Below are 17,628 nucleotides of genomic sequence, written 5' to 3' on the forward strand. Positions count from 1 at the left end.
AGTATAAGTTACAATCGAAAGCCATTCTAACTTACACTCAGTTGTAACTTTCGATTGTAATTTACAAGTGTAGTGTAACTTACACTCGATGTTAAGTACTTAATGCCACATGGCTCACCCATGGAGCCCCGACCGAGTGCCACGTGGCGCATAGTTAAGTACGTCGACCTCTTTATCTCGACGTTCTTAATGCATTAAGTACATTGGTTTTGTCCTAGAGCCGACGTTCTCTTAGTTGTTTAAGTACGTCAAATATTGTACGTTGATTAAGAACGTCGGCAAGCCGACGTTCTTAACCTAAGGAAGTCAGTTTCTGATGATGTGTTTTTTCTGGTTTTCCTGTAGTGGTGCCTATAAGGGCTATGGGCTTTACAGGTAGCCCAAGTATATGACAGTATGTGCCTTTTTTATGCTGGACCGGCCTAGAAAACATGACCAAATTTATAAGCCTTCCTAGTCCACAGCCCAATACCCTTGAGGCACTTCAAAATACTCAAAATCATTTATAGAATTGAAGTTATCTATTCACTTCACACAGATACACATTTATAGTCAAAGGTTAGCATTCTCATGTTTAGAGTCATAGATCATAAGTTCACAGGACCAACAAAGAAGCAACAAAAGCAATAGAAAAGACAAACAACAACAGCTAGCACAATAGACACCATCAATAGAGGAAACAAAACAATATATTATAGGCGGTAACTATAGCAACAACAGACACGATTGCAATGAATAGTGCAACAATGGCGGCTACAACCCATATAACATAGTTGTTGGCAATGGTTAGATGCTCCATCTGTGTACTGTTCTGGCACACATAGGTGATTTCGAAAGGAGCAGGCACGCAGCTGTGTACTGTTCATGAAATGGTCAAGGTTATTCTATGATCTCTTGTCTTTCATAACCCCACTCAAGTGCAACTAATTCGTGGAGATCCTAGATATAAACAGATGTCTCCCGAGGAGGTGATCGACAAGTTTGAGAGCTTTTAACTTATGATCAAAGACTCCAAACATATTGTCAACTTGGACCAAGACGCCACCTCCACACCCAAGGTGCAATCCGTTGCATTCAAAGCAACGGAAGAGAAGAAGGAAGAGTTTACACCAAGTAGACTTCCAATCAACACCTCCAAGCTCGACAAGGAGGAGATGGCTCTTATCATCAAGAGCTTCTCGCAAATCCTCAAGCAAAGGAAGTGGAAGGACTACAAACCTCGTTCCAAGAGGGTTTGCTACATGTGTGGTAAGTCAAGTCATTTTATCGCTAAATGTCCATATACAAGTGATAGTGACAGGGACGACGACAAGAAAGGGAAGAAGAAGATGGAAAATAAAAGATAATATATTTATGGAAAATGAAGATTCGCTCTTCATGACCTTCGTCTAAGATCCATTATCTATAAAAGAGGATAATGCTTCAAAGGACGAAGGTCCTTAACATTTAACATGTGTGTTGTCTTGTTTTTGATTCACAGCAATTGAAAACAAGTGACCAACACCACCTCCATGGAAGTTATTGTTCTTATTGTTCGGTGTCCAGTAAGGGTGGGCTCCCAAGACCGACTCTAGTGTTTGATTGCCCTAGCTTCCCCAAGCAGGGTCAGGTGTTAGATTGGCAACCGGTTCTCCCCATCCAGTGGGTGTCAGATTGGCAACCAGTTCTCCCCATCCAGTGGATGTCATATTGGCAACCGGTTCCCCCTAGCCTGTGGGCACTAGATTAGCAACTGGTCCTCCATAACCCATGGGTATCAGATTGGCAAACGGTTCTCCCCAACCCATGTCGACTATGAAATCTAGGCCATGTATCTTATCCAGCTCAGCTACCAATTCTGGGTCAACTTTGCAGAGGTGGTCGACCTCATCAATGTACATATTAGGGCCAAGCACAGGATCCTCAAAAGGTTCACCATAATATTTTGCCCTGAACCTTTCCTTCGCGTCCTCAAAATTCTTGAACGCTCCTGAATCATACCAGTCCATGACATTTCTGAATAATGGAATGAACCGCTTGTTTTCACAGAAGGTCTCCCAAGGAATGTCATAAGCGTTGTGGCTTTAGTACTTTGTTTTCTTTTGACTACAAAGAAATGTCTTTGCTCACTTAGACTTGGGTCTCCATGCTCTATCAGCTATTAACTATTTGGCGCTACACATCGTGACCATTGTGAACGTCAACCTTCCAGATGATGGTCGTCGTCCTGTTGAACCTTAAATATATCTTTTGAAATTCTCATGTATATGGACATAGCCTAATTGCAATAGTCAGTTTCAGTTTGCTCTAAAATCTCGGGATGATTCATTTGGCAAAGGAAATATGATTGGTTAGGGGAGGGCTTTTGAAAGTAAGCAGTATACACTAGACCGAGGCCAAAACTTCAGTTAAATAAATAATGTGATAGTCGGTAGGTATGGTTGTGAAAAAAGCATGAAACACACAAATGTTGTGGTACACTATCATGATAAACTAAACTAACGAAGGCAACAAAACAATGAATAATTAAATTTGGTCCTAAGATCAACGGGTGAGATTCATGCTTTCAAACACTATCATCCAAATAAAAGCCTATACTTTTTTCTCTCTGAGTTGGGACTCAACAAAAAAGTGAAGGAAGGGGATATTGGGAGCCCAAGTCATTCAATAGTTATAGAAAGCCCTAGCCACCCCCGGACCACACCTAACAACTAGGTGCATGCGGTCTGGTGCATCCTCCCGCCATGCGCCAGGTCAAACCTTCCCACATACCCGCATCAGTCAAACCCCCTAGTCTAACACCCAACCCCCCTTGTGGTATCCACGCCATAATTGCGGTTCTGTTTTTTTTGCACAAATGGCGTAAATGGTTCACAAAAACATTGTAAATAGTTCATAGAGATAACATAAAAACCCCGCCTAGCCTCTAGATTACGTCCACACGCGCGGGCGCATGCATGCAGATCCTATTTTTATGGTAGATTCAATAATTATGAGAGATCCTGGGAGTTTCCATTGCATATGTGTAAATTTTGGACGAGATTTTCATTTTCACTGCATGCGCGCAAAAAATGGATGGCTCCATAAATATAGGATCGCTCCAACACACATGCAACTAGGCTCGTTATATCCAGTTTATAATATATATACGGATACTAATCATGCTACACAATGTAGACATTTATGTAGTTTGGTACACTGCGTAAAAATTTGTTTCCTATTGCATGCTCACAAATTTAGAATGACAGGAATGTGTGATGAAAGGAATTGGATTGGCATGAATGAAACAAAAATCATATTTAAATGCTTTATTTCCTCCATAAATGTAGAATCACTCCAACAGTCATGCAACTAGGCTCGTTAGAACTAGTGTATGATATATACTTGTCGGTGTTTAGACCCGAGGATCCTACCGACTAGTGAATTAGTGTTGCATGCCTAGGCCCAGATGGGTGATGTAAGGAGACACAAACCTTTATCCTGGTTTGGGCAAGCAGAGAAGGCCCTACTTCCAGCAGGGGGGATGAAACTTATATTATTACTTGTACCTAAATACTTATAGTAGGGATACAAGCTAGTCTGGACAGGGGGGAAGTTTCCAAGTCTCTGGTGATTGAGGCAAGTGCCGATATCAGCTACGGAGGTGAAAACCCGTGAAGTGTTCTCCTCTCCCGAATGAAGCCCTGGGCTCCTCTATTTATAGCCTCATGGAGGGCTACCAGAGGCGCCATGGTTTGTCACATATGGGAGTGGAGATGTGTCCGAGCCCCTATAGCCGGTATGGTATTCGGTATGGTCTTTGTACTTGCTGTTGACTTAGGCCGAGAGGACGATGTCCAATCCCTTTATTTGCATCTTTGACCGAGTAGAGGGTCGAGGCCAGGGTCTGGGGCTCGGTCACGCACCCGAGCTTGTCTGGTGAACGTGTTGTCCTATTCGTAGTGGTTGAAACAGTGATAAGTATGGCAAAAGCGCTTGGAAATCCGTGAAGTATCCCGACGTCAGCTCTATAACTTCTGGTGATGTCGAGCGTCCTTTTCGGGCGAGATGGATGTCCTCTCGAGGCCATGGTCGAGCCTGCTCTGGGGCATGCAATCGTGTAGGGAACAGTTCAAGGATTGGCCTCGTGCGGGATTCGCGGGGAGTTGTTCCTGGGGCACTCGGTCGAGGCCGAGCTCGGGCGAGGAGGAGTTTTCTCCGAGGTTGAGGCCGACTTCATGCGACGCGGAGTCCCCCCCCTCGAGGGTGAGACCGTGTTCTACCGTACACACATCCTGTCTAAAGTTGCTTGAGTACAATAGACGGCGTGGTCTCGCGTCGGTGCCTGGCATCACGCTCCGCTCGTTCTCGCTCGTGCTCATGGGCGTGGCGACGATCGCGACGTTGGGAATTGTTGAGCTCGCAGAGCACCATGTCGTCAGGAGTCTCTCGTGCCTCGGATGCCTCGTCCTGATATACGGGTTGCACGGGGTCCCATTCTCTGGCCTCATGATGACGCTGAACGTTACGACGTCTGTTTCGCCATTGGCGTGCCACACGCTGCGATGGCTTCTTCCCCAGTATAGTGGGGCCGTCGTCGGAGCTAGGAGTGTCCTCCACTATTCCCTGGATAAAGAGGACATCTAGGAAGAAAGATCTCGGTGACGCGTCCCGTGCTCCGGCAATCTCCCCCGCGAGAGGAGTGGCTGGTATAGCCGTCGGTCTTATTCCTGCGACCACGCTGGTGTCGGGTTGTCCACTCCTTTTCGCCGAGTGATCTGAGTCCACACCCGGGCGGGAGAGGTGGACAGAGGAGTCCGCCGCAACAAGAGCGTAGCCACGGTCGGTCAGGCCACAGGTGTTGCCATGGTCCTAGGTCTGGCCGACACGGGCGCAATCCTGTGCGGGGTGAAGGTTGGTTGAGGTCTTCACACCTTGGAGTTCATTAGAGTGGTTCTCGCTGATGTCGGGTGGGACGAGCCTGCCTCCGTGGTCGATGCCCTCGGAGAAAGCCTCTTCTCGGAAGGATCTGTGATGTGGTGTAGGACACCTTCTCGATCCACGATGCAGGAGAGGGATCCAAAGCGGAAAACCTCCCCGACGTTGAAGATGCTCGGAGTGTTCAAGACGATAGCCATAGAGTCGTCGGGAATCAACATCACACCCCCTACCTGGCGCGCCACCTGCCGGTGTTTATGACCCAACTGCGCACCACGAGGTTCCCCACATGATGCTTTTGGGTAGGATGGTGTCGTTGATTGCAACTCGATGGTACGTGAGGATGCACGTCGGATCACACGTAGAGGTTTATACATGTTCGAGCCGCTAGAATGCGTAACACCCCACTTCCTATCGGAGATGAGTCTTTGAGTATCACTGGTGTACAAAGGTTGCAGACAAGCCGTGAGTGGAGGAGAGTGAGTTCTTGTCGATCTAGTGGTGGTGTGGTTGCTATGAGAGAGCTAATGAGCTATGAGGTGGTGATGAGCTAAGATGTGATGTGAGCCGAGCTGAGAGATCAGAGATGAAATAGGTGTTCGTAGGCGTACCCCCTTGGCCTTATATAGATGACCAGAGGGTTATCCCTTTACAAGCCATGATCACTCTCTTATTGAATCCTCCTTTTAACGTGGCACACCTTCCAGCTTATCCGGAATTCAGTTTCCCTTCATCTGAGTCATCTCCGGGTATCTAGCACTTCTGGTACGCTCAACCTCCTTGCCTGAGGTAGCAGCACATGACTCGGTCGTCCGGCCTTCAGCTTCCCGGGTTGAGCGCTCAACCTCCCTGCCCAAGGCATCAACGCATGACTCGGTCATCTGGCTTGGTTGTCGCCAGAGGGCATGCCTTGCTAGGCAAGTCATCGGGAGGCCCATCAAGAGACCCATGGAGCGTCTCTGCGTTCCCGCCCGAGGTCAGCCTTGGGCAAGTCGCGACTGCATCTCCCGCCCGAGGTTTGCCTCGGGCAAGTTGTGACTGCTTCCTGTCACACCCGGTTTTAGAAGGCAAACCGAATGCGAACCATGTACGTGCCAGGATCAGTTATTCACGTACACAGCGGTTACATAACATGGACATCATCACACAGTGCTCAAAATAGTATTAAAAAGGGAAATAATAGTCGATTACATCATACGTCTGAGACGTCCATATAGTCCTTACAATAAATCAAAGTGCGAAAAAGAAACGTAGATAAACGCGGCCTTCACAAGTAGCCGACTGGGGGTTGCCGCTAACCCATGCCTAGAACTCGTCGTAGTCTTGGAACTCCTGGAAGTCTCCTTCCACAGCTTCATCTTCGCCTGAGCAGTGGTTGCAATGCTTACAACCTGGGGGGGTTTGGTGTGTAGAGCAAGGGTGAGTACACATCAACATACTCAGCAAGTATCCTGTTTGGCTGTAGTGGACTAGCTTTATGTGGGAATAAGTCAAGCAGTTGCTTTTAGTTGGTCAGATTATTATTTACTAATAGAAAGCCAGGTTTTAGCATTAACCCAAGTTATTAACCCGACGTACCCTTTCCAAACGGAAAGAATACCACTTACCAGCACCATAGTCATAACCAAAACCATCAGTCTCATTGCCACCTGTAAACCAAAGTGTCTCTGATCAAGTACCACTAATCACTGGAGCTCCCTTGGCCGCTCATAACCGCGAGCACGGCTGATATATCAGTTTTCAAACACTCTGCAGAGGTTGTGCACTTTACCCACAAGCCGTGATTCCCATTCTGCCCGGAGATCATGACTCTCCATTGATCACTACCAAGGTGACCCAGCAGGGCATCACTACATAGCCTTTACAAAGGTTCCCCGGGGCTGTAGCCACCCGTTAGGTTTCCTAAATGCACCGCACTCCTCCCCAAGGGGCGAACCCAAACTTGGCAGAGCGAGCCGCATACACCGAGCCCCATTGACGGCACGACGACTAAGTGAACTACACCCCGGATCCTCTAATTATTCAGCTAAGGGCATCCCATTCCACCCTCATGGTTGCACTGTTTTCCCGGGCGGTCATCCATAGAACAGGTCCTTACGGAGAGGCACTCGAGAAACCGCTCGAGCCCCCTTGAAGACCACAAGTATAACATCATCATAAGTGAGGGGAAAAACAGCGTATCATAGATAATCTCATCATGTTCATTGATTAGAGTTAAGCAATAGCATAAAGCTAAGCAATAATAATCCAACCCAAATAGGTAAACAAGGACATGGATAACAAAAGCTAGTCAATCCTTAGGTATACATGTGGAATGCGGGAGGTGAATTAAAGAATGAATAGGATAGAGATAGGTTAAGGGACACTTGCCTCCACCAACCGACTGCTGCTCAGGGGCTTCTCCTGCGAGTTCTTCGGGTTCTCCGACCGGATCGTTCTCTATGCGAGCGCAAACACACATACATCCACATATTTAATACAAAAAACAGTACACCATACAATAGAATGCAGTAAGTAAACAGACGTTCCACGCGGGCTCGCAGTTACAGTTAAGAGAGAAAGAGAACAAGACAGTCGAGAAACGATCACGTTACATGATTATAAATTAACCACTCGCTTAATAGAAGGAAATTAATGTAGACACTATGTTTAGCGTAAAGTAAAGTCATGTTTCATGTCTAATCATTATAAGCAGATGAAGATAAATAAAAAGGATTGTCGCGCGGCGAGACGCGCGACATAGCACTCTAAAACGAATTAAGAAATTAACGACTCGTCGCGCGACCGAGCACGTAGCGAGACACTTCGCATTAATTATAAAGAGACGTTAAGCGTCGCGCGACGAAACGCACGACGGCATACGTCAACTAGACTGAGTCTAAAGTGGAACGTCGCGTGAATACACGCGCGATGTTACACCTTAAACAATCTGAAATTAAAAATGGATCGTCGCGCGACGAAGCGCACGACGCAACACATAAATAGAATCTGAAATTAGACAAATCCGTCGTGCGACGAAGCGCGCGACGCAGCACGCTAACTAACGGAGTTTGACATTGACTACCAACTAAAAATAATCACCGCGAACGCGGGTCGCGCACGCGGGAACGCGCTAGCGGTAAACGGGGAAACGCGAGGCCACGCCAAGGCCACGCGAACCACGCCAAGGGCCAGAACGACGCGCGCAGGGGCCGAGGCCGCGCCGGGGGCAGGGGCCGCGCCGGGCGAGCAGGGGGCGGGGGCCGCGCGCCGCCGCGGGCAGGGGGCGGGCGGGGGGCGCCGCCGCGGGCAGGGGGGCGGGCAGGGGGCCGCGCGCCGGTGAGCAGGGGGAGGGGCGGGGTCGCCGCCGCGGGCAGGGGGCGGGCGGGGGCCGCCGCGGGCAGAGGGCGGACAAGGCCGCGCCGCCGCGGGCCGAGGAAGGGGCGGGGGGCGCCGCCGGCGAGCAAGGGAGCGGGGGCGGGGGCCGTGAGAGCACCTAGAGGGGGGGTGAATAGGTGATCCTGTAACACTTAAAACTTAGGCCACAAAAACTTGGTTAAGTGTTAGCACAATAACCGCAAAGTGGCTAGAGAGGAATCTTCAACAAAACACAATAACCAACAAGATCAATCACAAAGATGGCACGGTGGTTATCCCGTGGTTCGGCCAAGACCAATGCTTGCCTACTCCATGTTGTGGCGTCCCAACGGACGAGGGTTGCAATCAACCCCTCTCAAGCGGTCCAAAGACCCACTTGAATACCACGGTGTTTTGCTTGCTTTTCACAATCCTGTTTGCGAGGAATCTCCACAACTTGGAGCCTCTCGCCCTTACACTTGAAATTCACAAAGAAGCACAGAGCAAGGGAGGGATTAGCAACACACTCAAGACAAGAAATCACAGCAACACCACGCACACAAGTCGCAACGAGAGCTCACAACACAACTCAATGAGTTCACCACTCAACTAGAGCTCTAATTGCTATCGCAAAGAATCAAAGGCGCGGAATCGATGTCTTGGTGCTTAGGAATGTTGTAGGAATGCTCGGTGTGCTCCTCCATGCGCCTAGGGGTCCCTTTTATAGCCCCAAGGCAGGTAGGAGCCGTTGAGAGCATTCTAGGAAGGCTGATCGTGCCTTCTGTCGACTGGCGCACCGGACAGTCCGGTGCACATCGGACACTGTCCGGTGCCCGATTTCCTTCCAAAAATGGCGCAGTCGACCGTTGGCAGCCTGAGAGCCGTTGGCGCACCGGACATGTCAGGTGCACACCGGACAGTCAGGTGCCCCCTTCTAGCCGTTGGCTCGGCCACATGTCCCGCGCAGATCGCGCGGCCGACCGTTGGCCTGGCCGACCGTTGGCTCACCGGACAGTCCGGTGCACACCGGACAGTCCAGTGAATTATAGCCGTACGTCGCCGGTGAATTCCCAAGAGCGACCACTTCGCTCGAGCCAGCCTGGCGCACCGGACACTGTCCGGTGCACCATCGGACAGTCCGGTGCTCCCAGACTCAGCAGAGTCTTGGCTGCTCGAGCCAAGACATTTCCAATTGGATTTTTCCTGTTTCCAGCACTTAGACACAATACATTAGTCCATAAAACAATGTACTAAGTCTGAGAAACATACATTTATCCTTGATTTGTACTTTGTCCACCTTTTTACACTTAGGCACTTGTGTTGGACACTAAATCACCAAAATACTTAGAAATGGCCCAAGGGCACATTTCCCTTTCAATCTCCCCCTTTTTGGTGATTTATGCCAACACAACATAAAGCAAGTAGAACAAGTACAAAATCAATTCAAATAAGAACTCAAAATTGTTTTGATTCAATTTTGACATATATGGATCACTCTATGCCACCACTTGGTTTGTTTTTGCAAATCAACCTCAAATTCCTATCTCTAAGTCAAATCCACTTGTAGAGACATAAAGAGAGGTATTCCAAAGAAATTTGATCAAGGATTTCAAAAACTCCCCCTTTTCCCATAATCAACACTTCTCCCCACAAGAGGTCAACTTTTGACATAAGAGACAATAAACTTTTGACATAAGAGACAATAAAAGAGTTTTGACAAACCAAAAGCTCTAATCTACTATTTTCAAAATTTCTCAAGTGGTAGCTGATCCATCTATTGCTTTGGCCTTTATTTTCTCCCCCTTTGGCATTAAGCACCAAAACGGGATCAAGCTTGGCCCTTAAACCTCATTGCCTCACCAAAATCTTCAAATAAGAACACAAAGGCAATAAGAGTACATGAGATGAACTTGGAATAAGTTACCCTCTCATCGGAGTGCAGTGGAAGTCTTTCATGGTCCAAGTCCACCTTTTCCCTTTCAAACCTCCTTTGAGACTAAATCAAGCAAACTCAAGCAACGGTTAGTCTCAAAGGGTCAAGTTGTAGTACAGCTCCCCCTAAATATGTGCATCACTTGCAAAAAAGGACTTTGAGGTCCAGGGAGTGTTTGTACAACTTGAGCACCACAATAAACAACAAAATGCAGAATGAACATGATCAAAGGCATAAACACATGTATGCTACAATTCAATCCAAGTTCCGCGAATCTAAGACATTTAGCTCACTACGCAACCTGCAAAAGGTCTTCTCATCTAGAGGCTTGGTAAAGATATCGGCTAGCTGGTTCTCGGTGCTAACATGAAACACTTCGATATCTCCCTTTTGCTGGTGGTCTCTCAAAAAGTGATGTCGGATGTCAATGTGCTTTGTGTGGCTGTGCTCAACAGGATTTTCCGCTATTCGGATAGCACTCTCATTATCACATAGGAGTGGGACTTTGCTCAGATTGTAGCCAAAGTCCCTGAGGGTTTCCCTCATCCAAAGTAGTTGCGCGCAACACTGTCCTGCAGCAACATACTTGGCCTCAGCGGTGGATAGGGCAACGGAGGTTTGTTTCTTAGAATTCCATGACACCAGGGACCTTCCTAAGAATTGGCACGTCCCCGATGTACTCTTCCTATCGACCTTACATCCAGCATAGTCGGAATCTGAGTACCCAATCAAGTCAAAGTTAGACCCCTTTGGATACCAGATCCCGAAGCAAGGCGTAGCGACTAAATATCAAAGAATTCGCTTCACAGCCACTAAGTGACACTCCTTAGGATCGGATTGAAATCTAGCACACATGCATACGCTAAGCATAATATCCGGTCTACTAGCACATAAGTAAAACAAAGAACCTATCATGGACCGGTATGCTTTTTGATCAACGGACTTACCACCTTTGTTGAGGTCAGTGTGTCCGTCAGTTCCCATCGGCGTCTTTGCCGGCTTGGCGTCCTTCATCCCAAACCTCTTTAGAAAATCTTGCGTGTACTTCGTTTGGGAGATGAAAGTGCCGTCCTTGAGTTGCTTCACTTGGAACCCAAGGAAGTAGTTCAACTCGCCCATCATCGACATCTCGAATTTCTGCGTCATAACCCTGCTAAACTCTTCACAAGACTTTTGATTAGTAGAACCAAATATTATGTCATCGACATAAATTTGGCACACAAAAAGATCACCATTGCAAGTCTTAGTAAAAAGAGTTGGATCGGCTTTCCCGACCTTGAAAGCATTAGCAATTAAAAAGTCTCTAAGGCATTCATACCATGCTCTTGGGGCTTGCTTAAGTCCATAGAGCACCTTAGAGAGCTTACACACGTGGTCGGGGTATCGTTCATCCTCGAAGCCAGGGGGTTGCTCCACGTACACCTCCTCTTTGATCGGCCCGTTGAGGAAAGTGCTCTTCACATCCATTTGGTACAACCTGAAAGAGTGGTGAGCGGCATATGCTAGCAAAATACGAATTGATTCTAGCCTAGCCACAGGAGCAAAAGTCTCCTCAAAGTCCAAACCTGCGACTTGGGCATAACCTTTTGCCACAAGTCGAGCCTTGTTCCTCGTCACCACCCCGTGCTCGTCCTGTTTGTTGCGGAACACCCACTTGGTTCCCACAACATTTTGCTTGGGACGAGGCACCAGTGTCCAAACTTCATTGCGCTTGAAGTTGTTGAGTTCCTCCTGCATGGCCAACACCCAGTCCGGATCTAGCAAGGCCTCTTCTACCCTGAAAGGCTCAATAGAAGAGACAAAGGAGTAATGCTCACAAAAATTAACTAATCTTGAACGAGTAGTTACTCCCTTGCTAATATCACCCAATATTTGGTCGATGGGATGATCCCTTTGAATCGTCGCTCGAACTTGGGTTGGAGGTGCCTGAGGTGCTTCTTCCTCTTCAACTTGAACATCCTGTGCTCCCCCTTGATCATGCGCCTCCACTTGAGGTACCTGTTCGTCATCTTGGATTGGGGAATGCACCATAGTTGAGGAAAACGGTTGATCTTGCTCCAATTGTTCCTGAGGCCGTACATCTCCAATCGCCATGGTGCGTATCGCGGCCGTTGGAACGTCTTCTTCATCTACATCATCAAGATCAACAACTTGCTCTCTTGGAGAGCCATTAGTCTCATCAAATACAACGTCGCTAGAGACTTCAACCAAACCCGATGATTTGTTGAAGACCCTATACGCCTTTGTATTTGAATCATAACCTAATAAAAACCCTTCTACAGCTTTGGGAGCAAATTTGGAATTCCTACCCTTCTTCACTAGAATGTAGCATTTACTCCCAAATACACGAAAGTACGATACATTGGGTTTGTTACCAGTTAGCAGCTCATATGAAGTCTTCTTGAGGAGGCGGTGAAGGTAGACCCGGTTGATGGCGTGGCAAGCCGTGTTCACGGCTTCCGACCAAAAGTGCTCGGGGGTCTTGAATTCTCCAAGCATAGTCCTCGCCATATCGATGAGTGTCCTGTTCTTCCTCTCTACCACACCATTTTGCTGAGGTGTGTAGGGAGCAGAGAACTCGTGCTTGATCCCCTCCTCCTCAAGGAACTTCTCCACTTGAAGATTCTTGAATTCGGACCCGTTGTCGCTTCTTATCTTCTTCACCTTGAGCTCAAACTCATTTTGAGCTCTCCTTAGGAAGTGCTTGAGGGTCCCTTGGGTTTTAGACTTATCCTGCAAAAAGAACACCCAAGTGAAGCGGGAAAAGTCATCAACAATAACTAGACCATACTTACTTCCTCCTATGCTCAGATAGGCGACGGGTCCGAAGAGGTCCATATGCAGTAGCTCCAGAGGTCTTGAAGTGGTCATCACATTCTTGCTGTGATGTGCTCCTCCCACTTGTTTACCTGCTTGACAAGCTGCACAAGGTCTATCTTTTTTGAATTGCACGTTAGTCAAACCTATCACGTGTTCTCCCTTTAGAAGCTTGTGAAGGTTCTTCATCCCCACATGTGCTAAGCGGCGATGCCACAGCCAGCCCATGCTAGTCTTAGCAATTAAGCATGCATCTAGACCGGCCTCCTCTTTTGCAAAATCAACTAAATAAAGTTTGCCATCTAGTACACCCTTAAAAGCTAGTGAACCATCACATCTTCTAAAGACAGACACATCTACATTTGTAAATAGACAATTATATCCCATATTACATAATTGACTGACAGATAGTAAATTATATCCAAGAGACTCAACTAAAAACACATTAGAGATAGAGTGCTCATTAGATATTGCAATCTTGCCTAAACCTTTCATCTTGCCTTGGTTCCCATCACCGAATATGATTGAATCTTGGGAATCCTTATTCTTGACGTAGGAGGTGAACATCTTCTTCTCCCCCGTCATATGGTTTGTGCATGCGTTGTCGATAATCCAGCTTGAACCCCCGGATGCATAAACCTGCAAGGCAAATTTAGGCTTGGGTCTTAGGTACCCAACTCTTGTTGGGTCCTACAAGGTTAGTCACAATTTCCTTAGGGACCCAAATGCAAGTTTTATCACCCTTGCATTTTGCCCCTAATTTCCTAGCAACTATCTTCCTATCCTTTCTACAAATAGCAAAGGAAGCATTTAAAGCATGATAAATTGTAGAGGGACCATTCATAACTTTCCTAGGAACATGAACAATATTCTTTCTAGGCACATGATGAATATTTTTCCTAGGCATATCTCTACCATGCATATAGGAAGAACTGGAAGTATACATAGCATAAGAATCATATGCATGTGAATCAAAAGCATTGCAACTCCTATGAGACAGTCTTCTATCATTGTACATAAAAGCATGGTTCTTTTTAGTACTACTTGCCATAGGGGCCTTCCCTTTCTCCTTGGCGGAGATGGGAGCCTTATGGCTTGTTAAGTTCTTGGCTTCCCTCTTGAAGCCAAGCCCATCCTTAATTGAGGGGTGTCTACCAATCGTGTAGGCATCCCTAGCAAATTTTAGTTTATCAAAATCACTTTTACTAGCCTTAAGTTGGGCATTAAGACTAGCCATTTCATCATTTAATTTTGCAATAGAAGCTATGTGTTCACTACAAGCATCAATATCAAAATCTTTACACCTATTGCAAATAACAACATTTTCTACACAAGTTGTAGATTTACTAGCTATTTCTAACTTAGCATTTAAATCATCATTAATGCTCCTTAAGCTAGAAATTGTCTCATGGCAAGAAGATAATTCACAAGAAATCATTTCATTTCTCTTAACTTCTAAGGCATGAGATTTTTGTGCTTCTACAAATTTGTCATGTTCTTCATACAACAAGTCCTCTTGTTTTTCTAAAAGCCTATTCTTATCATTCAAGGCATCAATCAATTCATTAATTTTATCTACCTTGGTTCTATCTAGGCCCTTAAATAAACATGAATAATCTATTTCATCCTCATCACTCGATTCGTTCTCACTTGAAGAAGCATAAGTAGAGTCTCGAGTACATACCTTCTTCTCCCTTGCCATAAGGCATGTGTGACGCTCGTTGGGGAAGAGGGATGACTTGTTGAAGGCGGTGGCGGCGAGTCCTTCATTGTCGGAGTCGGACGAGGAGCAATCTGAATCCCACTCCTTGCCAAGATGTGCCTCGCCCTTTGCCTTCTTATAGTTCTTCTTCTTCTCCCTCTTGTTCCCTTGATCCTGATCACTATCATTGTCGGGACAGTTAGCAATAAAATGACCAAGCTTACCACATTTGAAGCATGAGCGCTTCCCCTTTGTCTTGGTCTTGCTTGGCTGCCCCTTGCGACCCTTTAGCGCCGTCTTGAATCTTTTGATGATGAGGGCCATTTCTTCATCATTAAGTCCGGCCGCCTCAATTTGTGCCACCTTGCTAGGTAGCGCCTCCTTGCTTCTTGTTGCCTTGAGAGCAAGGGGTTGAGGCTCGGTGATTGGACCATTCAATGTGTCGTCCACGTACCTCGCCTCCTTGATCATCATTCGCCCACTTACGAATTTTCCAAGGACTTCTTCGGGCGACATTTTGGTGTACCTAGGATTCTCACGAATATTATTCACCAAATGAGGATCAAGAATGGTAAAGGACCTTAGCATCAATCAGACGACGTCGTGGTCTATCCATCGCGTGCTTCCGTAGCTCCTTATTTTGTTGATAAGGGTCTTGAGCCGGTTGTATGTTTGTGTCGGCTCCTCCCCCCTTATCATCGTGAATCGTCCAAGCTCGCCCTCCACCAACTCCATCTTGGTGAGCAAGGTGACGTCGTTCCCCTCATGTGAAATCTTGAGGGTGTCCCAAATCTGCTTGGCGTTATCCAAGCCGCTCACTTTGTGGTATTCATCCCTGCACAATGAAGCTAGAAGAACAGTAGTAGCTTGTGCATTCTTATGAATTTGCTCATTAATGAACATGGGACTATCCGAACTATCAAAGTGCATTCCACTCTCTACAATCTCCCATATACTAGGATGGAGAGAGAACAAGTGACTACGCATTTTGTGACTCCAAAATCTGTAGTCCTCTCCATCAAAATGAGGAGGTTTACCAAGTGGAATAGATAATAAAGGAGCATTTGTACTTTGAGGAATACGAGAGTAATCAAAAGAAAAGTTCGAATTGACCGGTTTCCTTCTCTCGTAGTCGTTGTGGTCGTCGTCCTTTTGGGAAGAAGTAGACTCATCGCTGTCGTCGTAGTAGATGATCTCCTTGATGCGCCTCGTCTTCTTTTTCTTCCCATCTTTTCGTTTATGGCCCGAGCCCGAGTCGGTAGGCTTGTCATCCTTCGGCTCGTTGACGAAAGATTCCTTCTCTTTGTCGTTGATCACGATTCCCTTCCCCTTAGGATCCATCTCTTCGGGCGGTTAGTCCCTTTGAAGAGAACGGCTTTGATACCAATTGAGAGCACCTAGAGGGGGGTGAATAGGTGATCCTGTAACACTTAAAACTTAGGCCACAAAAACTTGGTTAAGTGTTAGCACAATAACTGCGAAAGTGGCTAGAGAGGAATCTTCAACAAAACACAATAACCAACAAGATCAATCACAGAGATGGCACGGTGGTTATCCCGTGGTTCGGCCAAGACCAACGCTTGCCTACTCCACGTTGTGGCGTCCCAACGGACGAGGGTTGCAATCAACCCCTCTCAAGCGGTCCAAAGACCCACTTGAATACCACGGTGTTTTGCTTGCTTTTCTCAATCCCGTTTGCGAGGAATCTCCACAACTTGGAGCCTCTCACCCTTACACTTGAAATTCACAAAGAAGCACAGAGCAAGGGAGGGATTAGCAACACACTCAAGACAAGAAATCACAGCAACACCACGCACACAAGTCGCAACGAGAGCTCACAACACAACTCAATGAGTTCACCACTCAACTAGAGCTCTAATTGCTATCGCAAAGAATCAAAGGCGCGGAATCGATGTCTTGGTGCTTAGGAATGTTGTAGGAATGCTCGGTGTGCTCCTCCATGCGCCTAGGGGTCCCTTTTATAGCCCCAAGGCAGCTAGGAGCTGTTGAGAGCATTCTAGGAAGGCTGATCTTGCCTTCTGTCGACTGGCGCACCGGACAGTCCGGTGCACACCGGACACTATCCGGTGCCCGATTTCCTTCCAAAAATGGCGCAGTCGACCGTTGGCAGCCTGAGAGCCGTTGGCGCACCGGACATGTCCGGTGCACACCGGACAGTCCGGTGCCCCCTTCTAGCCGTTGGCTCGGCCACGTGTCCCGCGCAGATCGCGCGGCCGACCGTTGGCCTGGCCGACCGTTGGCTCACCGGACAGTCCGGTGAATTATAGTCGTACGTCGCCGGTGAATTCCCGAGAGCGGTCACTTCGCTCGAGCCAGCCTGGCGCACCGGACACTGTCCGGTGCACCACCGGACAGTCCGGTGCTCCCAGACTCAGCAGAGTCTTGGCTGCTCGAGCCAAGACATTTCCAATTGAATTTTTCCTGTTTCCAGCACTTAGACACAATACATTAGTCCATAAAACAATGTACTAAGTCTGAGAAACATACCTTTATCCTTGATTTGTACTTTGTCCACCTTTTTACACTTAGGCACTTGTGTTGGACACTAAATCACCAAAATACTTAGAAATGGCCCAAGGGCACATTTCCCTTTCAGGCCGCCGCTGCGGGCAGGGGGCGGGCGGGGTCGCGCGCGAGCAGGGGAAAGGGAGGGCGCGCGCAGGGGAGGAAGAAGAGGAGGGAGAGGGAGAGAGAGAGAGGAGAAGGGGAGGGGAGGGGAGCTCACCTCGGGGTCCAAATTCCGGTGATCGCCGTCTCCAATTCCTAGGGCACCACGGGGAGAGAGAGGTGGAGGAGGGAGAGGGAGGTTGTTGCGCGGGAGATCCAAATGAGAGAGAGAGAGAGGAGGGGCGCATGGGGGGGTGTGGGCACCAGGGGCGCGCAGGGCTGGGCCAGACCGGGCCAGGCTGGGTTGGGCCGGGCC

Source organism: Zea mays, chromosome 10 (genome assembly GCF_902167145.1).
Source record: "Zea mays cultivar B73 chromosome 10, Zm-B73-REFERENCE-NAM-5.0, whole genome shotgun sequence".
NCBI classification, from domain to species: Eukaryota; Viridiplantae; Streptophyta; class Magnoliopsida; order Poales; family Poaceae; genus Zea; species Zea mays.